This window comes from Equus przewalskii, chromosome 24 (genome assembly GCF_037783145.1).
Source record: "Equus przewalskii isolate Varuska chromosome 24, EquPr2, whole genome shotgun sequence".
Taxonomy (NCBI): Eukaryota; Metazoa; Chordata; class Mammalia; order Perissodactyla; family Equidae; genus Equus; species Equus przewalskii.
Genome location: NC_091854.1, coordinates 9,960,522 through 9,986,407, shown reverse-complemented (window position 1 = coordinate 9,986,407; position 25,886 = coordinate 9,960,522). Strand labels below are relative to the sequence as shown.

Here is a 25,886-nt window from a genome sequence, read left to right as displayed (position 1 = left end):
TAAAAACTCAGTGAACGACCAAATGCAGGAATGCTCTTTCAGCCTTTCCTCCAAGACTCAGGAAGAAGATAGCTGTCAACCCAGAATGGAGTGGACAAGGAAAGAATAGAGAAACGTCATAAAGACAAGTCTTCTCATTCCCTTTCAGGGTAATTCAAATCGTAGTCCTAACCTGAACAGTCTCTGGGGGAGGCAACTTGGTCTCACACAACTCAGCAGAGCCATTTTCCCTACTCCCACTTACACAATCGGATCAGATGCCTCAAATGCTGAGTCTTTTATAGTCTTCATTTTACTCCTTTGGGAGGTCCCTGTACAAACACTTTTTTTTTTAAATGGGGATAGGATTGCCATAGCAACTCAGAGATATAAATGTTGCCTAATTGAATCACTGTGTTGGAGAAGATAGCCCTGGCAAAAGGACTGAGTTAAATCTGGGGTGGGGATGAAAGTGAGGAGTGAATGAGGATGGTTAAAATATTAAGTCCCCCGAATTCCTGCATTTGGATTAATTTTTTGTTTGTTTTGTAGGCACGTTGCTACTTTCCAAACGCAGGGCCACTTACTGGAGAGGGAAATGAGTGGGGCAGTAGATAAGACTGGACGGGCAGTTCCTTAGCAATAAAACGCTGGTTATGAGTGTCGGACGGCCTTTCTATCATGTTGTTCCCTCTCCATCCCCAGGATAAGGACATGTGAGAGAGGTGGATGGTATCGGAGGCCCAGAATCCTAACTTAAGCCGCTTAGTTTGGTACAACTGCAAACCCTCCCGCACAGGGGCTCGGCCCTGCAGCCCTTCCAAGCAGGCAATGTAAAGAAAGGTACCTCCGCGGGCAAGAGAAAGGTTCCCACGTGCTCCACCTGAGCCTTCCCTTAGGGCCCAACACACGATGTGTAAATAAGTTACTCAGGGGTGCACACGTGAGCAGGCGGGGGCCCGACACCTAAATACTGTACTTCCAAAGTCCCTTGCGGGACGCGGAAGGGTGGACAGCCCTACGTCTCTCTCCCTTCCTTCTCTTGAAGAGAGCCCCGTTCTTTCTAGCCCGCCGCGAATGTGTAGCTGTGCGGACCGGAGGCTGAGAGGAGCGCGCTGGGGCGGCCACATGGCGCGCTCCCGGTGATGGCAGCTGCGCTTTGTTTCCATCAGCGAGGGGTGAGTCACCGGCCCCCGCAGTGCCAAAGCTGGGCAAACACTCGGCCCAAGGCCGCTGCAAAATTAACAGCAGGAGCAGCTACCGAAGCGGCCGCAGCCTCTTCCTCCTATTCCTCCTCCTCCTCCTCTGCCACCGCCACCCCGCGGCCGCCGCCGCCTCCTGCCTCCGCCCAGCCGGCTCCTCCTCCTCCCGCGAACTTAGTCAGCGGTTCGCGCCGCCGTGCGGCGATTGGCCTGCCGAACGCGCCGCGTCACAATGGAGCCGCTCGGAGGCGGCGAGCCGGGCAGCGCTGGGGCTTCCCGCTGAGCCCGCAGCCGCCGGCAGCCGCGAAAGTGCGGGCGCGGGGCCGCCGCCGGCGCGCCCGGAGCGGCGCGGGGCGCACGCCGGGGAGCGCGGGCCCCCGGGGCTGCGGACGCGCAGGTAGGTCGGCACAGGGCGCCCCGGCTCCGCGAGCAGGAGCCGAGCCGACCCAGGCGGTGGAGGCGGAGGAGCCGGCACGGGGACGCAGCAGGTGGGGTTGGCCGAGCAGGTGCGGTTACCTGTCCACTCCTCACCTGCGAGCCGGGCCTGCGGGCAGGTAGCTCGGCCAGAAAGATGAGTCGCGGCTTCGCTGCTCCCTCGTCGCCGGGAGAGAGGGAGTGATACCCCTGAGAGGACCGCTCCTGGGTGCTGGGGTCATTCGGGGCAAGCAGGGTGGGCGGCCGCGACCAGGCGGTCCCTCTGTACCCCAGCAGTCTCGGCGCTGCCCCTGAGGGGGCGTCCTCGCGGCGGTGCAGGAAAAGGGTTCTCGTTCCCGGGGCTGGAGTCTCGCCCTCCCCAGGGCAGCAGGACCCCCCCACCCCCCAAGCCAGGGCGTCCGCGTTTGGTCGCTCTCGTTAGCCACCTGCCCTAGCGCTGTTTGTTGACCTTTTATGCTTATTGGATACTCATCGTTCACTTACAGTTTGATGGTGAGGTTGGCGTTCGTTTGTTTGAGGGAGAAGGGGAGCATAGGGTATAAACCTAAACCCATTTAAAAAGAGAAGCGAACTTTCCTCCTCCTGGGCTGCAGTTGAGCAGGTGCGGAGAGGTCAGAGGGAGGAGGCTCGGTGTTGGCTCATTATTCGGTGTCCTCAACTGACTTCCCAAAGTCCATAGGTTGCCTTTAGTCAGATGACATTTTTGCAATACTTTTCTTTGTGGTCAGAAAGAAAGACTCCCTCCCAGCATCCCCACCCCCCCCCCCCCTCCTGCCAAGAAAAGGACAAACCTAAATTTTAAAACAAAAACCTATGCGTGCGTTTCCTTGAGTAAATTCGTCTTGACTAAAAACTTTTTGGAACTCTGTAAAAAGATGTCAGTATGAAAATTTTAAATTGCAAACATGTACCCAACTTAAAATAGACAAATTTTTCACAGCTTTCTAAGAGGAAATTAAATGGCATGTGTCTTTATCTGACTGTGGAAGCCCACAACAAAAGTCGAAGGGCAGTATAATGTAACCATCCCGGCACCCTCGATGTGGTCAGGTTACACCTCCTGGGAACCCAAATGCTCTTTGAGTTGTGGGTGCCAAGGTGACTTTCCTTGGGCCCTGGCTTTCCTAGTCAGCAGCCCCACTCTTGAAGAGGATCTAAAATGACAGCTAATCCCGTAGATGATTGGGCCTGTCTGATTTGAGAACCTAAGCCCTAACATGTCTAGTATTACTTAGTTCAGGTAGGGAAGGGGGCAGAGTTGTCACTGAGTGTACAGTTGAGTCATGACCCTTTTCTTATACTTACTCAAAGGCAATTTTTTTATTTTTTATTTTTTTGAGGAAGGGTACGCCTGAGCTAACATCTGCCAATCCTCCTCTTTTTGCTGAGGAAGGCTGGCCCTGAGCTAACATCCGTGCCCATCTTCCTCCACTTTATATGTGGGATGCCTGCCACAGCATGACGTGCCAAGCGGTGCCATGTCTGCACCTGGGATCCGAACTCGCAAACCCTGGGCAGCTGAAGCAGACCGTTGGCACTTAACTGCTGTGCCACCTGGCAGCCCCAGCAATGTTTTTATTATAGCAAAACAAACAAACAAACAAAAATCTACATGTTAGAATTAAATTTACTGTTCTTTGAAACTTGTTCAGTTTGTCTTCAGTTGGAAAGGTGTTCCAACATGTCCAGCTTAAGATGAATATTTGCACATTTGGAGTGATTTCATTTGACTAGTTGTTAAGATTTGCTTTTTTAAGACCCTTCCCTGTATCACCATTCCCATCAGGATCCTCAGAATGAAAGCGCCAACATTAATTTCAATGAAAAGGGCCCTAATCAGTATAACTTGAAAAGCATACCAGGCCCTCCAAGTTTGTTTGTTGTTGTTGTTTTCAACAGACTTTTTTTTTTAGAGCACTTTTAGGTTTATAGTAAAATTGAGCATGAAGTACAGAGATGTTTCAACATCCGCCACCACAGTGTTATGTTTGTTACAATCGGTGAACCTGCATTGACACATCATTATCACCCAAATGATATGGACCAAAGTCCATACTTTTCGTTAGGTTTCACTCTTGGTGTTGTCCGTTCTGTGGGTTTGGGCAAATGTGTAACAACCATTGTAGTATCATCAGAGTATGATCCTATATCATAGTATAACTGTCCTAAAAATCCTTTGTGCTCCACCCATTCATCCCTTCCTCCCCACAACCCCTGATATTTTTACTGTTTCCCTAGTTTTGCTTTTTCCAGAATGTCATATAGCTGGAATCATGCAGTCTGTATGTAGCCTTTTCAGATTGGCGTCTTATACTTAGTATTGTTCGTTTTAGTTTCCTCCATGTCTTTTCATGGCTTGATAGCTCATTTCTCTTTAGCACTGAATAATATTCTGTTATCCCTCCAAGTTTTTATTAGATTGTGTAGATATTTTCCTGCAGTGGCCTGAAATTTGTTATTTTTTGTTTTGTTTTCTGAATTTGAAAGGAGGGAAACATTTTAATATTTAGGAGATTGCTACGTTAGCCAAAGTTTTTGTTTGTAAACAAATTTTTTTTTTAAATTTTCGAGTCTTTTTCTATACTCTATAGCTGAGTATTTTAATGTTCCTTTTTAATTTTTTACTGCCCATACAAAAATAGCCTATTTAATCTAATCTCCAATATTTATTTAATGTCTCTCAAGTTGAATTTCCAAATTTTATCTTTGTTTCTCCTTGCCAGCATCTTTCTGTCATATGCCGCTATTACCAGAAACGAATGTATGCTGAATTTGTCTGTTTCTCCAAACTTGGTGGAATGGTTTACCTCCTTCCATGAGCATACCGCTCACTGCTTTCCTTTCTCAGAGAGTATCAGATGCTCCTCAAACAGTTCAGACCTGTAACTACTCAAAAGGAATTGGGGAGGTGCAATTACAGCATAACATTTATTTAGCCATTGTAAAATGCATTCTAGCCAGCTCTGGTGGTCTCGTGGTTAAGATTTGGTGCATTCACTGCCGCTGCCCTATTCGTTTCCCCATCAAGAAACCACGTCATCCATCTGTCAGTTGCCATACTGTGGAGACTGCCTGTTGTTGTGATGCTGAAATCTATGACGCTGATATTTCAAATACCACCAAGGTCAACCATGGTGGACAGGTTTCAAGGGAGCTTCCAGACTAAGGCAGACTAGGAAGAAGGACCTGGCCACCGCATTCTGAAAAAATTGGCCATGAAAACCCCATGAATAGCAGGGGAGCATTATCTGATATAGCTCCAGGAATGTGAGAGGATGGTGCAAAGAGATTAGGCCGGGTTCCACTCTGCTGTGCACAGGGTTGCTAGGAGTCAGAATCCACTCCATGGCCCTAAACAACAACATCAACAGCAAGAAATACATTCTAATTTCTGTCATGTCTGTTTCCACGTTGCTGCCTTTCTTTTATTGCTATTGCCTACTTTGACTTTATTTCCCATCTGTATTTTCTAAACTTCCTACACACCTTTTTTATGACTTAGTTTTTTCCAGTGTTTACAATAATGTCTTTGGCAGACATAAATTATTTTTCCTTTTCTGGACCATTAAAATTGATCTTAAATAAAATTAGGTCTAACTCCAATCAGTGAATCTCTCTGGTAAGTTCTTATCACTGCTGTTCATTTAGAAAGTGAATAATGGTGGGTCATAATAAACTCCCTGTTCTATGATTGCCTCTCATTCAGGATTCTACTCAGTTGCAACACAATTTGAATTCATGTCTTCAATGCTGTTGTTAACCCTATGTAAAGGAAATGAATAAAAATGAGTTGCTAGAGCTTCAACCTTGACCTTTCCTTTTGTCTTTTTGCCCTTTATGCTGTCTTTGATATGGGTCACATGATTCTGCTTGTCCCTTTCCAGACTGTGTATCTTTGAATTTCATCTCCTGCTTCTTTGATTTCAAGTCCCTTGTAATTCTTCTTGTCTGTCTCATCCTGTGGCCATTTCCAGGGCCCCATTCACCAATGCCTACTCCTCAGTCAACAGCATCTTCCACAGCAGCTACCAGCTGCACAGCTGCTATTTCTCTCGTTTCCAGCTCCGTGCAGATGACAGAGATCTTCCTCCTCCATCTGTGATGGAAACGGAATTCTGTACTGTGGAGTAGCGTATTCCTTTTGATTGTTTCTCGGGTATAAAGATTTGAGGGCATAGTCAAACCTTCCTTTCTTTTGTCAAATTCCTTTTCAGCATTTTTACAATCCCCCCACCCCCAAATCTACTGCAAATTATAAGCAGGAGTTCTTCAGGCTTCTCCCTAAGAACATGGACTTTGCAGACTGATGGGCCTGAGCTTGAACCCTGTACCATCACTTTGGATGAGTTGCTGGATTAGTTAGGATTAGCTGCCAATTACAGAGACCGCAAAGAAAAATGGTTTAAACAAAGTGATGTTTGTTTCTCTTTCACATTAAAAAAAAAAGCTTATAGAGAGAAAATCCAGGGCTGGTATTATGGTTTTACAGTCTTCTGAGGCCTTGTCTGGTTCACCTTTTAGATACCCGATACATTAGATGAGGCCTTCGACCTCATGGTCCTAGAAGGAGCAGCAGCCATCACATCCAGGTTCTGAGTAGTAGAAAGGAGGAAAGAAGGAAGGGGAAAGGCAAGAGCCCATGGTCTCTTAAGGAAATTTCCTGGAGGCTGACATACACTTTTTGTTACATCTCATTGGCTAGAAGTTAGTAATGTGACCTCACTTAGCTGGGGAATATTGTCCTTATTCCAGACAACCTTATGCCAGGGTAAAACATGGAAGGTTCACATCCTTGGGAAGAAAGAGGAGAAGGAACATTGGAGTAGCCAAGCACCACAGGTATTCTACATCTCTTGTTTCTTGACTAATATTACCTATCTCACAGAATTCTTAGGATTAAGAGAAATACTAACATTAAAGCATCTAATACAGTATCTGGCATAAAACAAACTTTCGGTAAATATTAGTTCATATTCCTCCTATTTCTTTTTCGTGAATTGTCCTAGTTTCCCTCCTATCACATCATTGGCATCCAAATCCTATTTTAAATACTCGGGCACTTGATCTAGTTGTTGGTACCAGACTGTAGTCTTGTACCTTTTCATGGGAGAGAGCAGCACATTATTACTCAATGTTGGGGTTTATTTCTTAGCTTAAAACATGGCTTAGATTAAAAACATAGCTCTTGAAATCGAGTAGACCTGGACATGAATCCTGGCTCTGCCACTTACTTGGTGTGCATCCTTAGCCTCTTGCACCCTCAGTTTCCTCATCTATAAACTGGGCGGAATCGGATATGAGGATTAAATGAAACAATGTGTATAGAGTTCCTAATAAATTGTGCCTGGTAAAGTAAATGGTAGCTTTTCTTTTCTTTTTTAATTTGTCCTAATCTGGGTGAAACTTTTTGAAAATAAACTCTTAGTCCATTTTAAAAAATGCTTAAAAATTGGTCATCCCCATACGTATCCAAATGTGCCTTGTTAAATTTTAGTCAAACTTTTTGAGAATTGTCTCCAAAATCAGTTTAAAGCCCAAAGCAGCAAAATCTTTCCTGTGTTTTTTGATCAAAAACAGAATAGCTCAGCCTTAACCTTCTTCAGCCTTAATTTGAATGATTTGCGTGTGTGTGTGTGTGAGTGTGAGAGTGTGTGTGAGAGAGAGAGGAAGATTGGCCCTGAGCTAACATCTGTGCCAATCGTCGTCTGTTTTGTGTATGGGATGCCACTAGAGCATGGCTTGATGAGTGGTGTGTAGGTTGGCGCCCAGGATCTGAACCCAGAAACCCTGGGCCAATGAAGCAGAACCTGTGAACTTAACCACTGTGCTACCGGCCCAGCCCCTTGATTAGAATGGTTTTTGACTGATCTATTCTCAGAAACTGAAACATTTCCATCGATGAATATATTTCATTGTATTTTTTTTCAGCAGCTGTTTATTAATTACCTACTGTGTGCCAGAAACTGTCCTAGGTTCTGGGGACAGAGTGGTAAGCAAAATGCACGTGGTTCCTACCATCATGGAGGTTGCAGGTTACTGGGGAGACGGGTGAATCAATCGCTGCAAATAAATGACAAATTGCCGCTATGAAAGTTGTTAGGAAGGAGACACACAGATGCTGTGGAAGCATGTGCAAAAGTCTTATGGTCAGTGGTTGAATGGCAACTTTAAGAACAAAAAATTGGCCAGTGAGCTGAAGTAAGGAAATGGTATGGGAATGTGGTTTGAAATGAGCTCAGATATGAGATGAGCCTGCCACTAGGCACGGATCAGAATGTGCCACAGGTTTCCAACATCACTCCAAAGAAGGCATTTCATAATGTTTGGAGCCGTCTTTAAAATAAGTGTATATAATATGTAACTTCTCAAAGTGATAATCAGCGAGGGGCTACATAATTCAGGAATAATTTAATTATTTTATAATTTATGCATGCTATTTTCGCAAACTTTAAATACAGATAAATTTTTGATGTACCACGCAGATGAATCTGAGAAAGTTGGCTGTAAAGTAGGAACTTTTCAGAGAGCGTCAGAGAGTTGATCTGTGTCACCCTTGGCAAGTGGAATTTGGAGCCATTTGGCTGAATGGGGGCCATCTGGAAGACTGCTGGCAGAAGAGCAGGTGGTCCATAAAGCAGCACTGGAAAATGACCACAGGATGGGAGGTGTGGGCAGTGTGTTCCAGAGAGCTGGCTGGACTGCTATGCCTGGGATGGCCTATCTCAGGGCCAGTGGGCAGCCCCAACATCCAGTTCCTCTGAGGTTTTCAGGTTTGCCTAGACAGGAACCCAGCTCAGCACATTGGCATTGGGGTACCATTTCTCCTTGCCCTGTCCTGCTGAGCTATGGGGGGATCCTTTGGGAAAATATTGCCTCTCTCATCCATTTGAGAGCCTTGGAGGGTGACCGGGGAGGCCCTGCTTTTATGTACCGTGGTAGGGCATGACTGAGCCTCGGGGGGCAGAGCTGTCTGCCGTTGGACTGCAGGTTGTTTCTTGCTCTGAGAGGATAAATTTAAGATGAATTCTGTGCATCTCTCTAGGCAAGACTAAATGAGCTTGTTCCTGGCCCTATTTCAGTGCCAAAATAGGCAGTGCTCAGCTGAACGATGATTTGTCTTCCAAAAGCGTTTGTGAGTCATGATGCAGTTTCTCAGATGCACAGTGTTGTGCATGGTGGTCAGGTTCCCAGGCTTCCCCAAGAGTATTTACTATGCCAGCACTGCCCTAAGGTGCCACAAGTCTTTCATGTTCACCTTCTCAGGAATGCCCTTGGAACTGGGACTTTCTCTCGTTTCCACTTGCTCTGGGATTTGGAATTCCTCAGTGGCACACCAACCTTGTTCCTACCCCAGGGACTTTTCAGTTGCTGTTCTCTCTCTGCCAGGCATGCTCTTCCGTTGTGAATTTTCGTGACTGCTTCCTTGTCTTCAATGAAAGGTCAGCTCAAACGTGACCTCAGAGTTACAAAACTGACCACCTTTGGTAGAGGACCCCTGCCTTCCACACCTGCCCCATCACAGTCTTTCAGAGTTGGTTTATTGTTTGCTTGCTTACCTTCTGTTCTCCTTGCCCCCACCAGACTATAAGTCCTGTGACAGCATGGACCTGGTCTCCCTTGTTTGCCTGCTCTAAAGCCTGGTGTGTAGTAAGCTTCCCAAACTGCTGCATGTGATATTGGGCAAAAAATTTATCCCTTTGAGCATAAAATGGGGATAATAGTACCCGGGCTATGTGCCTCGTAGAACAAATGAGGGCCTGAAGTTGGTGTACTGAAGATACTTTCTTTTTACCAAAACTTACTATTCTCTTTAGATTCCCTATTTTTGCAAATAGCAATACTATTTACCCAGTTACGTAACCCAAGGAAACCTGGAACTCACTCTGGGCTTCTCTTCACTTCATTCCCCCCAAACTGCTCCTTATGTAATTGGTATCCATTTTGTCCGGAGGCCGTATCCTCAAGGTTCCTCCCATCAGCACCCTCCCCCCACAGCCTCTTTACTGTCTTGAGTCTTTTCCACCCATACTTCAGTTTGTAGACTTTCCTATCTTCCACTTCCAAATTTGTTGTCCACACTACAGGAGAGAAATCATTCTGAAAGGCAAATCTCATACCATCACTGCCTGGTCTAATAGCCCCGTACTGACTTGCTTTTCACAGGATCAAGTCCACACATGTTGGTGAGCCATGTAATAAAGTCTTCCTTTGCTTCCGTAACTCTCCAGCTTTGCCTCTTGCCACCATGTCATTTCTAAATCTCCAATGCACGCACCTGGACACAGCGTGCACAGTCACACCCCATACACCAGCCTTCCGAAACTATTTGCAATACCAGGAGGAAGGCACTTGGTAGCCAGATGGCTTCACTTCATGGGTTTGTTCCTTCTCTCTGTCTAGATGCTCGTGTCCCCTTGTCAAGTACCTGCCCATCTTTCAAGACTCAGTTCAAGCATACCTGTTCTGAAAGACCATTCCAGATACTTTCGCTCTGCCTACCACCCCCAAGACTCTTCATTCTTTCCTCTGTGCTGCCCCCAAGGCATGTACACCTCTCATAATACCTGTGCCAGAGAACGGCTCTGCCTCCTCCTAGGTGCTCCTTCATGAAAAAGAATATTTTGTTCATCTCCTGGGCATCCTGGGCCAGGCGTCATACCTGGCATATTGTGGGCACTTGATAAAGGGATATCTGGGAGAGAATTAGGGAATAAAATTCAGCATACTTATTACCTAGTCCAGGGCATTGTTTCAATAACATACTTTTGACTGGTATTTGATTAAAATTTGAACGATCTCCTTGAAGGTTAGAAGCAAGAAGCTACATTGTATATATGCTGTTAATAGATATCAGTTGAATGGCCAAAATATTTTGTTAATGAGCTAGCGTTTATTGAACATTTACTGTGGCCAGAGTTCTGGCTTTGGCCACTTGCAGGGGATGCTTGAGACAGCTTTTGCACTTTTCTGACATAATCCTGGCTTTGTCTTTCTATTAGAAGTCAAAATTTTAGATGGTCGGCACAAGCTCTTGGTGTACAGGCAGTTTAGAACAGTGTCTCTGAATGTTTTTCTTCCAGTATCCACAAAAAGAATTTTGAAAAACTATGTGCTCCCCTCATACATTTGAAAAGTTAATATCTAAAATTTTTCATAATGATTTTAAATAGTTGCAAAAGATGACATTGTTGATGTTATAAATATTGAATTTTTAAAAAATCATCTTTTTACGGCCAGCCTGGTGGCGCAGCAGTTAAGTGCGCACATTCCTCTTTGGTGGCCCAGGGTTCGCTGGTTCAGATCCCGGGTGCGGACATGATGCTGCTTGGCAAGCCATGCTGTGGTAGGCGTCCCAAATATAAAGTAGAGGAAGATGGGCAGGGACGTTAGCTCAGGGCCATTCTTCCTCAGCAAAAAGAGGAGGATTGGAGGCAGATGTTAGCTCAGGGCTAATCTTCCTCAAAACCGCTCCCCCTCCCCCAAAAATCATCTTTTTAATGTACCCAATGGAAGCTAAATTAAATGCCAATATGATTTCATATCTACCATATCATCCATTTAAAAAAAACATAAAAATAAAATAAAAAACACATGAGCAAGCTCTTCTAGGAAAGCTGGGAATTTTACATAGTTGTCCCCTTTGTGGAATTCATTTCATTCCTCTTTTCCTATAAAACTTAATCCCAATGTAACATTGTGTTTGAAAATCTTTCATAGATTACCTTGTCATACGCTTCTGACACACACACATACACACACTATATCTATGTCTATTTTTTAAGTTCTTGTGAAGGTAAGGCTCTAAATGTTAAATAAAATTTCTGTTGGATTGAGTTATTATGATTTTTATTAATATACAATTAACCAGAATAAGTATGTTAGAATTTTGCTGAATAATTATTAAGCATAGGGAAACTTTTGTTGGAAAATCATCTCTCAGTGAGATGCATGGGGCTTAAAAATAGTTTATGCATAAGTAAATATTACTGCTAGAATGAGATAGGCTTCATGATCAAATCAAGTACTTCCTTTTAAATGTAAGTGCTTAAGAAATCTTGCTACATAAATAGGTACTTGGGAATGAAGGCAGTATAATTCCACTCTGTTTTTTAAACTCCTGCATTATATGCTGAAAGTTACCTGCTGATTGATCACCAAAATGATTTTCAGTGTTCTCTTGTCTGACAGCTTGATGAGGTCTTCCTCCACTGTTGTTCAAAGCGAAGAAATGGATACTTTCCCCTGACTCTCAAAAGGATTTCTCAGGCATAAAAGTCATTTACTTTCTTAACATCTGTAACCCTACAGGTATTTCAGTGGCCTTCTGCTTGGGGTCCTGGAGAGTCCTACTCCCCAAGGCAATGCACCAGAAGCAGACTCCTGAGAAGTGAGATGTTTGTCTTTCTTTTGGAGTGTAGGAAAAGGATGACTGAAAGGGAAAGAAGGAGATGGCTAGAAGGAATCAGCAGGACATCGGATGTTTTGAAGCAGATACTTTCAGACAAGAGTTAATTGATGATCTGGAAATAGATTCTACCAGAGTACCCCTCGCTCCACAAAAGGGCCCCCAAATCCCACACCCTAGTTCGAAGATCAACTGGTTTGGATGCTAAAGAAAACTTTTCAGTGAAATTAGCTATCAACTCTAAGAGAAAAGGCCCCTAATAGGCCAATTTAAAGATTTCTTCTTGGTAGGTGGGAACATTCAATAGGGAAAAAGCATGGTTAGAGCATATCACTTTTTTAAATATACCCGATGGGAGCTAATTTGATACCATTATCCATTTTTAAGAACCCGCAGTCAAACTCTCCTAGAACAGTTAGAAACTTTACATAATTTTTTTATACCCATTGTTACACTAGATATAAAAAGGGTGTTAGTAAAGACCACTAGATGCTTGACTGACAGTCACCTAGGTCAGTGGGTGACTGGTTTCTAACAAGTTCTAATCCCACTGAAAAAAAAATTTCTTCAGCATTTTATCAAGGATGCTAATTTCTTCCCAGGAGAAGGGTATACATTACAGCATACAAAAAGGTTTGATCCCAAGCTAAGTTTGGGACGTTTTTTTCTTTACCGAGTAATGCAGTCTGCAGGGAGAGGAGATGGGCCTGGCTGTCATCCTGTTAAGTTTGTTGTTGGTGCCTTCCAGTCAATCCCGACTCCTGGTGACCCTGTGCACAGCAGAGTGGAACCCTGCCTGGTCTTTTTGTGCCATCCTCGCTATATATGACAATGCTCCCATGCTATTGAGAGGATTTTCATGGCCAATTTTTTCAGAAATCGGTGGCCAGGTCTTTCTTCCTAGTCTGTCTAGTCTGGAAGCTCCGCTGAAACCATGGGTGACCCTGCTGGTATTTGAAATAGTGGTGGCATAGCTTCCAACATCACAGCAACAGGCAGCCTCCATCGTATGACAACCAACAGGTGGGTGGTGTGGTTCCCTGACTGGGAAATGAACCCACGTTGCTGCAGTGAGAGCGCCGAATCTTAACCGCTAGACCACCAATCCTGATGAGTAGGGAACCTTTACTGGTCTTTCTGGTCCTGGATGCTCTTGCATGCATGAAAGGACACTGTACAGATGTCCCTTGCTCTCTTACCTTCTCCCAAGGGTTCACAGAAAATCTCTCCTGAAACAGTTCACAGGAACCCCCACCACATTACTTGCTATGGTATATGTTTGTACATCACTTCTAACATACCAAAGCGTTTACATTCATACTTATTCTCCTGATGACTTGCAGTAGATGGAGCCAGTATTATCCCCACGATACAAATGTGGAGACTAGTTTGTAAGGGGATATGTGGCTTGTCTAGGCAAACCCCACTAGTTAGCAGCAGATCTGGCACCCGATGAAGTGGCTTTTTCTACAATATATTGCCTGGTGCCTTTTCCCAGATGTGTTATTTTGTAAAAGACTCTAAGGATTGGAAAATTTGCCTTAAAGTCATCTTATTAAGACTAACTAAGATAGACATGTTTGTAAAATGCTTAGTAGAGTACATGGCTCTCAGCAGGCCCCCAGATTTTTAAAAAACAATGCATTTGAGTTTTTGTTCTGTCATGCTTCATTTTATAGGTTTGAAAAACTTAATTCATTCAACAGATTTTTTTTTTTTGAGCACTTAATATTTGCCAGGCATTGTGCCAGGTGCTGGGAATAAATCCAACAAAGAAGAAAACAAAAAAAACCCCTTTTTGCATGGAGCGTACATCCTGGAAGAGGGAAGATAGACAATAAGCAAATACAAGGTATTATGTCATGTACTAAGTGCTGTGAGAAAACAATCAGAGTGAGGGGCTGGAGCGAGGTTGGTGGTGGGGATTAGATAGGGTGGTCAGGACAGCATCCCCTGGAAGAGACTTTTCTTTTTGAGGAAGATTAGCCCTGAGCTGCCTCCAATCCTCCTCTTTTCGCTGAAGGAAGACTGGCCCTGAGCTAACATCTGTGCCCATCTTCCTCTACTTTATATGTGGGACACCTTCTACAGCATGGCTTGCCAAGTGGTGCCATGTCTACACATGGAATCCAAACCGGTGAACCCTGGGCCGCCGAAACGCAACATGCGAAGCTAACCGCTGTGCTACCAGACCAGCCCTGGAAGAGACTTTTGAGAAGACCTGAATATTGTGCTCGTTGAGTCTGAGTTCAAAGCCCTGAGTTTATTTGGATAAGTTGATTCAAGTCATGGTGTTCTAGAGTTGCGTGTGAGAGACCTTAGAGAGTATCTATTGATTTTTAACGTTTTTATATTATAGATGTCCTTGAGGGTCTTTCTCAAAAAAATACTTTTTCGCATAACATTTTAACATGCCTTGAAATCATCCTTGGATCACCTCAAGTTCATATCCCTGTTCTATTTCAGTCCTTTCTTGTTACTGATAAGACGTTAAGGTTGAGAAAGGCAAAGTAAGAATCATCTACAATGTCACAATTAGTGGCTGAGTCAAAGACTTAAGATTCCCACAAAGTTGTCCATTTTTTCCACTAAAATCTGTAAATAGCTAGAGTGTTAAGTTCTCTAAAACAGTTGTAGTCCATAAGCATCTCCTGCTTTTTGTGTATCTGCACCATTTTTATTTACATAGAGTAAAACCTCCCCAAGTAGCTTGTGTAGCTGGTGTGGCTCCTTTTCCTATTTCCTGACCAGTAACAACATAAATAACATCCCAAGTATTGCAGATGTCCTAGAGAATTATGAGCAGGGAGAACTCAGGCTGGCAGCAGGAAAGGAAAAACAAAAATGGAGATCTTGGGGTGAGGTTTCTCTTTTCTTACAGATGAGACTTTGGCATGTCATGACTTTAAAGGGCAAATAGGGACTGATACTGCCTTTGAAGGTCTCTGAATGTACAGACAGCAGAGAGGTGGCGAGGAGAAAGGCGTTGTCCCAGTTTCAACAGGGGCAGTGACTCCCTAGGGTGAAACAGCAGTCACCCCGCCACTCCACCCAGTGATTTCCTCTTGGGACATTTTATACAGAAACTTGGAAGATAAACTTGTCACTTTCAGGAAAATATTCATTGTACCAACTTATCTTCCCAGCCACACTTCCTTACCAGATGTCTCAACTTTTAGTACTACAAAAGCCCAAAAATTTTAAGTAGTAATCATCCACACATGATTTCCAAAATTGGATGCTGTGTAATGCTTTTGATTTGCATACAAGATTTTCTAATGAAATACATCTGGCTTTAAAACCTCCAAGTCTGCGTCCTATAAACATTGATATTTATTGAATTTTTAGGCTGCTTTCTATTGTTGCTCTCTTAAAGAAAACTTACTTTTTCCATTAGAAGTGCCCGTTAATGTCGTGACACCTCTGATAGAAAAAAGTCTAGCCTTTTCTCTCTTAATCTGTGAAAGACCCTTTCTGCCATAGTCCCTATCCCCACTCCTATTTTGGGGTATTTCTAGCCTACTTTTCCATCTGTGTGCCTTGTTACTATGGTGATGGGCACCATAGAAATAGAGAACAAAGCAGATATAATAAGCATCTCCTACATGGTTTACAATGCTGAAAGGGGATCTAGATTTTTCATGTGTGGCTTGTTCTTTATTGGCAGCAGGACTGGACCAGCCCAGCTGGGAGTGGGCACTAGGGTTACAGGCTGGTTCCGGCCCTGCTATTCCCATTGTTCTGCACTTCACTAGACCTTTCACTACCTAGAGTCATGAAGGTGAAGGAAGAGCGTTGGAAGCAGGCGGGGAGAATGTAGTACAGAAATTAGTGGCATACAAAGAGTCAACCCAATGCAAAAGGCACATTTACTGAAGCATGTTACATGGGAGGGAATCTTAGGCTTGTTTTAGTAGTCATTAACCCTGTTGCTTGATTTTGCATTGTTCAACTTAGCTTTTCAGTGGAAATTTGCCAGCTTAGGTTTTCCTCCCTTCAAGGTAGTTAGCCTGTATTAGATTTATTTTTGGTGAGGAAGATTGGCCCTGAACTAACATTTGTTGCCAATCTTCCTCTTTTTGCTTGAGGAAGATTGTCCTTGAGCTAACATCCTTGCCAGTCTTCCTCTATTTTGTATGTGGGATACCACCACAGCATAGCTTGATGAGTGGTGTGTAGGTCCATGCCTGGGATCCGAACCTATGAACCCCAGGCTGCTGAAGCAGAGCACATGAACTTAACCACTATGCCATTGGACTGGCCCCCTAAGTTTTTTAAAAATTAAATAGAAATCTATCTTGATTACTAATAGCTTGTAGTATTTGCTCCCGTCTGTTAAATTTTCTTAAGTAAGTGGTTAAATTGTTAATACACACTTATTTTATGCTTGTCTTAGGATTGCAATTAAATATTTTCTACATATTGTGGAAATTAGTGTTTTCCATAGAATCCGAGAGAAGATGCTCACTGGTAGTTTATGCATGTTCATTCTTTCATATATTACATCTTCATGTATCATATTCTTAGACACCCCTGATAAAATACTCAAAAGATTAAATAAAATATTCCAGTTAATCAATTTCATCTTCTGGACAATTGTTTTTAAATTTATTGTTATGTTTTAAGTTTTGTGTTGCTTATATTTTTATATTTCAGGGGCATATACAGGGTAAAATAACTTAGCACAATGTTTTAGAATATGGAGAATATTTAGAATATAGAATATTTAGAATATGAAGTCATGAGACATGAATTAAAATTTTCAAGTGAAAGGAGCTGAATGTTCCATGTGCCTTTGCATTGTGGCATGAGGGCCTAAAGTTCCTCCTATCTAAATTCTTGTTTCTTTGTACCTCCTTTCTTTTTGCCTGATGAACCCATATTTTGCCAATTTTGTTATCTGCTATAATGTCTGTTAAACTGATATGAAATGCTTGGAATCAACTTCATACTTTGTTTTTTCAATACCTGCTAGCCCTCCCCCCAGTCAGCTTTTCCCCTTTGTGACGTGAATGAGTGAAAGACCGAGAGCACTGGAGTGGGGGTTGGAACTCCCAGTGCTGACTTTGGCTTATTCTTTGCCTGGGGCGCACTTGGAGATGATGTTTTTTTTTTTTTTTTTGAGGAAGATTAGCCCTGAGCTAACTGCTGCCAATCCTTCTCTTTTTACTGAGGAAGACTGGCCCTGAGCTAACATCCATGCCCATCTTTCTCCACTTTATATGTGGGACGCCTGCCACAGCATGGCATACCAAGCAGCGCCATGTCCGCACCCAGGATCTGAACCGGAGAACCCCGGGCTGCCAAAGCAGAACGTGCGAACTTAGCCACTGCGCCACCAGGCCAGCCCCTCGAAGACGAATTTTTAACCATATGAACAGCACACAGCTTCATCTGTATGAGGAGCTCCTTCCATCCTGAGGAGCCCAGTAGCCACAAGGAAAGTTTTAAAGCAGAAGGTGACATCAGATTTGTTTTGGGAAGTGATGCTAGCAGCTATGTGGAAGATGTATTAGAGATGAGACAGATCAATTGGGGGCCAAGTAGGGTATTGGGGATGGAGCAGAGGAGACCAATATGAAAGAAATTTGAAAAAGAGGTCATATTCCTACTTCCTTTCATCACAAGGATCCCATGGTAATTACCTAAGTCAAACTATGATTACCAAGTTTTACTCTAACTTCTAACTTTTCAGTCGTTTTTCATAGAAGGAATGGATTAAGTTCTCTTTGGATTATTTATTGGGTCCTCCAAATCTTCAATTTCAGATTACCAGTGAATATACATTACCTTAGTACAACTTTAAAAATCATAGCTTCTACTGTAGACTGAATATTTGTGTTCCCCCCACAAAATTAATGTGTTGAAATCGAACCTCCAAAGTGATGATATTAGGAGGCAGGGCCTTTGGGAGGTAATCAGGTCATGAGGGTGAAGCCTTCGTGAATGGAAATTAATGCCCTTATAAAATAGAATCCAGAGAGCTCCTCTGTCCCTCCAGCCATGTGGAAGGCACAGCAGGACGGGGTCCAGGTGTGAACCAGGAATCGAGGTCTCACCAGGCACTGAATCTTCTGGTACCTTGCTAGTGGATTTCTTAGCCTCCAGAACTGTGAGAAATGTTTGTTGAGTAAGCCTCTCAGTCTATGGTAGTTTGTTATAGCAGCCAAAATGAACTAAGACAGCTTTTAAGCATGAATATCTTCTGACTAGAAATGAGGAAAGACTTGGGAGAAATAGTGTTTGTTCTCTGGGAAGAACAAACAAAGAGGTCTAGTGAAATCAGGTATTCACTCCATGCAGGACAGCTCGTTGTCTTCCAGAAGGCTTGAAAACTGGGGGCGCATGAGGTAGGTTTTGTGGAGAGAATAGAGCTTGTATTTGTGAGGAGTTTGCTCCTTCGTGGGCGATTGTTCTCTGATCCCTCCTGGGCGGAGGGAGTTTCGATTGCATTTGATGTTATCATCAATGGGAACGTAGAGAGTAGGCCAGCCAGAATCATTTCCAGGTTTGCAATTGAGCTGGCATTTTGAGCAATCGCGTAGCTTGGCAAAAGTTAAGACAGGTGGTAGGCAGGATGAGCGTTCACTCTCGTTTGTCGTGTTGACTTCTACTCCTGCACTCATTACTGAATGCGTGAATGAATGAATGCGTGTTTAGTCTGCAGTTCATTCCATTGAGCTAAGCTACTTTTTATGCCCCTCAAAGATCTCTTTGAAGATTATTCCCATTCATGCTAGTTTTACTATTAAACGTTTACCAGTTGTGCAGGCTTAGGTAAGTCGCATAACTCTGTTGCCTCATCTGTCAAGTGGAGATAACCTCATGGAGTTGTTGGGAGCATAAATAAGTTGATTGATATAAGGGACTTAGGAGAATATTTAACATATGGTTATCTTGTGATGAGCGTCAGCTTCCATGACTGTTCTAATATCCTGAGTGTATTTGCTTCAGCCTCATCACATCAGCTGTTGCATTAGGGCCTGCGTCCTCCCCCTCAGCTTGTTCCATCTTATCTACCTAGGAGGAGCTATCAGGGCGAGCTCCGCCTGATGTGTCTTTTGATGATTTCTAATTTGTTTCAGTGAACCAGGCTTACATGGACTTTTTCCTGGTCATTTTTAAAGTAGAGTCAAATTACTTAACGCTGAAAAATTCAGCTTGTACAGTTATTGATTGAATAGGAAACTACAGACAAATTAGAAGAAATTATAGCGGTCCGAGGACCAAGTCAGAAAAGCCTCTAAGTTTTTGTTATGGCCTGAAATTTGTTCAATCTTCACATTCTCTGAAATTCAACCTTGAATTATTCAGCAAAGGGACAAATAAAAAGAATTATGGTCCTTCACATTTTCAGTGCTTATTTTGAGATACGTAGACCGTAACCTTGAAAAGCCTCTTGTGATAATTGGTCATGCTGGGTAACAATACTCAAAGTAAAATAAGTCGGGATGGTATAAAATCCTCATTTTTATTTGTTAGAAGTCTTAGAACTCCTTTGTTTCTTTTCCTGTTGTGCATGAAGGTAACTGAATCAGTGACTGGTAGTTTCTTTGTCTTAAAGCAATCTATACAGGGGAAAGTTTATGCTAATAGTATGATCTCATTTTTGAAAAGCCATGATTTTAAAAATCTGTGTGTGTGTGTGTGTGTGTGTGTGTGTGTGTGGAGAAGATGTGAGGAGACACAGAGTTGTCTGGTGTGTGCAGCAGGGGTTGGTGAGAGGGAAAGCGGGTAGAGGAAGGAAACGATTGTTCTGCAGTTTACCCTTTTGAGTCCTGCTTTTCCTCTGGTCAAGTCCTCGGAGATGTTAAACATGGTGAAATCTTATAAAGAAGTTCTTTCTAAAACTGTTTCCTTTCCTAATGAGATTCTGCCTTGGTGCTTTGTTGTCAGCGTGCTGGGAATTTTGAAATGTCCTCTGTGTATTTCTATGATTTTGACCTAATAATCTCATTTAGATTTACCAGGCTTAGCAGCTGTTGTTTTTTTACCAACTATTGCTGTATTGTATTCGTGTCCAAAGTTGAAAAACCCTTTTCTCTATGTTGGCCTAGATTATTTAGAGTTTTATAAAATTGAAACCTTTTCCTCAACTCTTGTAATTTTCATTTACTTCCAAGAAAACTTATGATATAATAATATTAGTATTCCAATGGATAGTTTAGGTAGGTTGACCTGTCTCTCACAGGACACTAATGCAGCTTGCAGTGTGGTTTGTAGAACAGTATTTTCTTGATAAAGCCATCTATCCTCTTTTCTACCAGAGGAAGAAGAGACTTTAATTCCATTGTAATTTAAGTAGTTTTTGGTATAACATGGTAATGTTTGCAGTTTGATATTAAGGATTATTTTTATGAAAGTTGAGAAACCAAAGGCTTTGAAAATGTCCCAGGAGAGCATAAACTCAGAATTATAACCATTTTATTAGATGATTCTGCAGTTTTATTTGAAGAAGGGTATCAGATATTGAATTTTGCCTTTTCATTTAATTATTTAATGTAACACGTTTTTTCTTAAATAGCTTACAGTATATCTTGCTTCCACTGCAATCTCTCTCTTTTTTTTTTTTTTTGAGGAAGATTAGCCCTGAGCTAACTCCTGCCAATCCTCCTTTTTTTGCTGAGGAAGACTGGCCCTGAACTAACATCCATGCCCATCTTCCTCCACTTTATATGTGGGACGCCTGACACAGCATGGCTTGCCAAGCGGTGCCATGTCTGCACCTGGGATCCGAACAGGCGAACCCCAGGCCGCCGAGGCGGAACATGTGCACTTAACCGCTGCGCCACCGGGCTGGCCCCCACTGCAGTCTCTTTTTAGGGTCCTTTAATTTGTCTGTTTTAATTATAAGGCAGTGGTTTTTGAGATCTCAGAAAGAAACTAAGTATACTCTTACATTCTTCCCAGGGTTAATTCTCTTGCTTCTGAATCCCACATGATCTCTATCACATTCCCCATTTTCCTTGTTGAGACCTTAAATTTATTCTTCACATACATTCAGGATCCAAAGCAATAGTTTTCCTTGTTGTCAAGTCATTTGGCCAGTCATTTCCGCCTTTACAGGTAATGATGTCTATAAACAACATGCTCTATCAACTACAAAGCCGTCTAATCACATTTGATTCGACAGTCCAGTGAGGGAAAGAGAGAAGATGGCTCAGTTAATCCCTACTTTATGGATGAACTTCGAGAAGTCCCTCAATATACCCCAAATAACACACAAACAGAAGGGCCAAGACAAGAACCCGGGCCTTTTAACTCCACATGCTGTGTTCTTTCTGCCCTGTCATACTGTGCCAGCATGCCCTGTTCTATACCTTGAGACATTTCCCGTATGAGGAATTTGATCAATATGCTGTGTAAAATTGTTGTACCAAATTTCAGTAAACTTTACAAACCAAATTGTTATTCTTTAGTTCTTTCCCTACTAAGCATTTATTATTGCACTATATATGTAGTGAAAGAGGTTTTCCTGCTTTCAAGGCCAATGACATTGTAAGTGTACAATTTAAGAGGTGAGGAACAGCAGGATAGCAATAAGAGAGATGTCCAAGGAGACATATGACTAAGTGACAAGTTCAGTGGAAAAAGTGTAGAAAGTGAGAGCCTTGCAGGATGAGATAAAATTTGGAAACATGAAGGGGGTAGAAAGGAAATGTGTGAGCGTAGGCGCGCAGGAAAGAAGATCTGCAGCACTGGAATAATTGGGGGTCAAATGATACGTCCAGGATTTGCTTCAAACTAATCCTGGGCATGGCTGTGGTATGAAGTGATAGTTGTTGAAACTGGGTGAAGGGTACATGGGACTTCCTTATATAATATAGTTTATACTTTCGTGTGTGTTAGGAATTTTTCGTAATGAAAGTTTAAAGTATTCAAGTTGTATGCATTTTTTTGTACGGTGGATAGGCTGGCCTATCTGGAATAAAGGGTTTTGTCAAAGGCGCAGTAGAAAATGATGTTGGGAAGGCCGTTTGGAAGCAGATTTGGTGGCAGGTGGGGCTTCCTGAACGTACACTATGGAGTTTGGGTGAGGACTGGTAGACACTGGATCATTGAAGGGACGTGAGTTTTACTTGACTGTGAGCTGCCTAGTCAGCTGGTGGGGTTGCTGTGCAGCCTGGCATCCTCCTCAAGGATGGCAGCAACCCCACCTTACCATCTACTTAGACCCTACCGCATCTGACGTGACATTCAGTTCTGGAAGGCACATTTAAAGAGGGCTTTTTACAAACTGAATTTCAGTGATGGGACCTATCGGGTACAGAGGGTATCTCACACCTTCTTAGGAATCTTCCTTGTAGAACACTCCTTCAGCCATGCTTATCTACCTGGAAAGGACTTGTTTTCCCTTCTGCCAAGTCCCTTTCCTACTTCTTTTCAAACTCTTTCTCTTGTGGGCCTGCGAATGGGCAGTAAATGTGAAATAAAAACATTACTGTGATTCCCCAGTAATATGAAGGTACATGTGCATGACGGCACCTAATTTAACGTCCTGGAAACAGACTGTAACAGCTAACTGAGTTCTACACAGCCTCATTGAACCATTTAGAAAGGCTAACACTTTGGTGTAGCTTTCTGAAGCAAGTTCCTCTTCCTTCCTGTTTAAAATGTTTCTCTGTTGCTGAGGAAAATGAGGGTAGAGGGACATGTCATAGAAATTTGGATAGTTGGTAATATTAAGAAATTGTTAATTATTTGGATATGAATCAGTGGTATACTAGAGCTGATGAGGGCCGATGTTATATATTCAGGAATTTTGTAAGCCGATTGTTAAACACAGTCAATAAATTAAATTATGCAAACTTAAAATTAAAGTATTAAAATAAAATACTCAAAACTTATCACTTCCTAATTATTTTACTATAATTTGCTACTATCTATGCTCTTAAGGCTATGTCTAATGTATCTGCATAGTGAAAGTACTGTATAATGGTGTGCTGCACATTTCTTATCAACCCCATATTCAACAACATCGTGCTGGTAGCTTGAAATTGGCCATGGTGGGAATATTTACAGCGTGGAAATTGGCAAAGACTACAAATCAGGGCCTTTTTGTTTTTCCCCAGACAACTGATTGTTAAATCTCTACCTGTACACTACTAGGTATGATTATAACGTGTGGTTATATTTTTTAAGACTCTTTACCTTTTAGACATACATGCTGAAATAAGGCAAATAAAATATATCTAGAATTTGTTTCAGATAATCCAGTGGGAGTGGGTATCATGATTATTATATCAGAGTGACAGGCACATGGGCTTCATTATACCACTCTCTCTACTTTTGTGTATATTTAAAATTTTCCATAGTAAAAAGTTTAAAGCAATAATTAAGGAATGTTACAATGAAAATAAATAGGTTGCCCGTACCCAGTAGGCAGTCTGCCCCTCAAACTTTGATACTAACATTCGTTTGATAAAATATTATCCTCTAATTTTAGAGCTCTTACTTGTAACTGATTCACGGAGCTTGTTTAAATGTCTGTCTCTCATTAGATAAAATCAAGAAATCACTATGTACAGTTTACCATACCCGTAAGGGCAAAGAAAGCCAAAAGAGCCCTCTCTGGTACGCTGAAAAGCTCACTGGTCACAGTGGGGGGAAAATGCATTTGTTGGATTGCAATCCTGTTTGCAGAACCAGTTGTACAAGTAGGGAAAAATGAATCAAGCTATTGCTCAGAGGGCTACTTTGGGTTATATGACAGCTGTGTACCCTTTAGATTTATTTTCAGTCTAGCTGATTTGAGTCATTGCTCAAGAAAGGAGTGCTGTCAAGTGCATTGTCTTCTGTGCTGATGACGAGAGCCTTTCCAAACATCGCTTTGCTCATACAATTGATGTGTTTGGAAGTGTTGGCCTATGAATTAAATTAGACCCAACCCAGTGACTATAAAAGCATAGCCTGGGTTATACACTGGCTACATTTCACAGAGTGTGCACGCACAATATTTTTTCCTAATGTGTGTCTAGACATCAAATGGAAAGTTTGTAGCATAAATTACTTAGAATATATTTCTTTTTTTCTAAGTTGAAGTCCTTTTAATTTCATTCTTAATATGAATTTGAAGTATGATAATAGTTTCTTCTTGTCTTTGTATAATAATTCCTACTGACTAAATCCAGTTGACCAGAAAAAGAATTTATGTTGAATAAGGACGGCAAGTGGTCACTGTGATTATCCCATCAAAAGGGTGTTGAGGAAATTAGTAGGTTTTATAATGGGAACAGAGAAGGACGCTTAAGAACCTTGAGGGGAAAGTAGTCTATAACATCTGTCTTGTAATTTTAAGTTATGTGGGTCTCTGGTCTGTGTAAAAATACAGGCTTAAACTATTCTCTAGATTAAACCACACACACACTCACACACACACACACACACAAATCAAAATGTCAAGCAATGCAAACAACAGATGTCAAACTCAGGTAACCTGAGGTCAGAATACCAAAAGGAAGTCTAGATTGAAACAGTTGCTGAAAACAGGAATTGAGATCAGGAAACCAGAAGTCAGAATAGGGTGGGCAGAAGAAGAATCATAACTTTTCATAAGAGCTAGACAGAGAAGTCACCCGGAGGCCCTGGGAAGTTTGACACTTGCCTCAGTTTCCCCATGTTAATTCCTTTGTACCACTACCCATCAGTGCCCCACAGATCCCATCACAGTATAGGTCCTGGAAGAATTTCTTTGAGGAATATAAATAGAAGGCATAATAAGTAGAAATCATAGTTCAAAGTTAAGTTGGACCATGGAGATTGAGTCATGATTGCTAAGGAAAAACACATGTTAAGTTTTTGAAGTATAATAATCACAGAACGCTGATTTATTCAGTCCACAATTATTTATTGAGCCCCCACTATCCTGGCTAAGTGCTGGGGATGTCTCAGTGCACCCTACAGATGTAAGCCTTGTGCTCTTGGAGCTTACTGCCTAGTTGGTAGATACAGAAAATAGACAGAATAATTATATAGTACATTGAAAGGAGATAAATTATGTGGGAAAAAAACAAAACAGGAAGAATTCTTCAGAATTAGATTCCCCAAGGATAAATTTTCCAACTTTATCAAAGCTAGCAAAGAATAGATTGATATTTATAAAAATACAAAGCATACCACATCTGAAACTCCTTCATGTTTCCATTAACTCTGTTGTTAAGCTAAATATATTCACTAGTTCTACAACTAAGAAGTTTAAAGTGCAGATTAAAGATGAAGTAGTGCGAGAGAGAGCGGCTTTTTTACACTGAAGTAAAATGAAAAATATGCCCTTTCATAGTGTGTTAGAGACTTGGCAGTTCATGATCAAGAAGGCAATGAGCAGAGGGCTGAAACTTATTTAAAAATAAAATATCTTTGCTTCCAATCCTGTTTACCTTTAGTTGGGCAGAGAAGTAGAAGCCACTCAAAGAAATGGGTGTATGTGTGTGTTTTATAACATACAGACTTTATATCTTAGTCAACTTGATTGCCTTCATAAAAAATTAAATTGTCTCATCTTTAAGCGGAAATATTTGGAAAGGAAGGTATTAAGTGGATTCCTTTATGTAGGAGATGGACTCAGGTGTTTTAAGGACCATATTTATCACCTTCCTCTACCAACCAGTTTAACCATTGACCCTGTGGCCAAAACTAGGGTGGCCACTTGTCTTTGAGTCCTGGCTCTCCTTTACATCTAGTGTGCCACCAAGTCCTTCTGATCAATACCTGAGTAACCCTAGAATCCACATCCACAAGCTATTTAGCAGAGTAGCTGCTTGAAAGTGCTTAAGAGTGATGGTACTTAAAAGTGTTTGCGTGCATATTTGCAAGTACCTTGTCTGACTGGGCAAGGGAAACAATAGAAAAAATAAACAAATGGGACT

General features: G+C 42.2%; 1 protein-coding gene across 7 annotated transcripts in view; it reads left to right on the top strand.

Annotated features, from left to right (window-relative positions):
* The first annotated feature begins 1,412 nt into the window (after positions 1–1,412).
* The window catches only part of LRRC8B (leucine rich repeat containing 8 VRAC subunit B), a 66,304-nt gene continuing 41,830 nt past the window's right edge, over positions 1,413–25,886 (top strand). For 2 of the 7 annotated variants that reach the window (XM_070592374.1, XM_070592373.1), the window contains exon 1: positions 1,446–1,578. The gene's annotated coding sequence lies outside the window, so the exon portion shown is untranslated. Of the gene's footprint in view, positions 1,579–25,886 lie in introns of all 7 variants that reach the window. The other 5 variants (XM_070592368.1, XM_070592369.1, XM_070592371.1 and 2 more) reach the window with 5 other exon arrangements.